The sequence below is a fragment of the Carya illinoinensis genome, chromosome 3, assembly GCF_018687715.1.
Source record: "Carya illinoinensis cultivar Pawnee chromosome 3, C.illinoinensisPawnee_v1, whole genome shotgun sequence".
Lineage (NCBI taxonomy): Eukaryota > Viridiplantae > Streptophyta > Magnoliopsida > Fagales > Juglandaceae > Carya > Carya illinoinensis.
This window is the reverse complement of record NC_056754.1, coordinates 20,489,174-20,490,034: the sequence shown is the minus strand read 5'-3', so window position 1 is coordinate 20,490,034 and position 861 is coordinate 20,489,174. Positions and strand designations below refer to the sequence as shown.

General features: G+C 38.1%; 1 non-coding gene across 1 annotated transcript; it reads left to right on the top strand.

Annotated features, from left to right (window-relative positions):
- On the top strand, window positions 1-108 carry LOC122305910. The gene has a single exon (XR_006241343.1). It is a non-coding gene; the product is annotated as a small nucleolar RNA R71 (small nucleolar RNA).
- The last annotated feature ends 753 nt before the right edge of the window (window positions 109-861 follow it).

The window sequence follows — 861 nt, the reverse complement described above, 5'->3', positions numbered from 1 at the left end:
TACCCATGGTGAGGACACATACTCAATAGCTCCTTAAATCTCTCTCAAGACTGATACAAAGTCTCACTGTCCTTTTGTACAAAGGTGGAGATTTGTCTTTTTAAAGCATTGGTCTTATGTTGGGGAAAATATTTATTAAAAAAGACCTGAGTCATCTCATTTCATGACCCAATAGATCGTGGTCTCAAAGAGTATAGCCAACTCTTAGCTCTATCCTTCAAAGAGAAAGGAAAGAACTTAAGTCTCATAATGTCATCAGTTGCATTTTGACTATGAAAAGTCGCAACTATTTCCTCAAACTTCCTAATGTGCACATATGGATTTTCATTTTCCAAGCCATGAAAAGTAGGGAGTAACTGTATCATCCTTGTTTTAAAATCCAATTGGCGAATATTAGCTGGAAACATGATGCATGATGGTGTGGCTGTGCGTGTAGGGTGAAGGTAATCCTGAAGGGTCCTAGTGGGTTGATCTTCATGTTCACTCATTTTCTCAAAATTAGAAGAATTATCAAACAAATGATCAGAAAAATTAAACTCTGACTCTAACACAGGTCTACAAGCAAACCGACCCAAGGCGTCTCTATATCTGTGCATGCAAGGTAGAGAAAAACTCAACACTAAAAAAAAAACTACAAAAAGAAAAAGAAAATAAAAAACAAGATGCAGCAAGCTAAAATAGGGAACGGAGTTACCGCCTTTACAAACTCTTGAAAAGAAAAACTATCTCACAATTCTTCTACCGTCTCCCCGGCAACGGCGCCAAAATTTGATTACGCTCAAAGAATAACGCGGTAGTTGTAGCACAGCTTTGGGGTGTCGATTCCACAGGGAGACAAATTAAAAGAATAGCAAGAGGAAC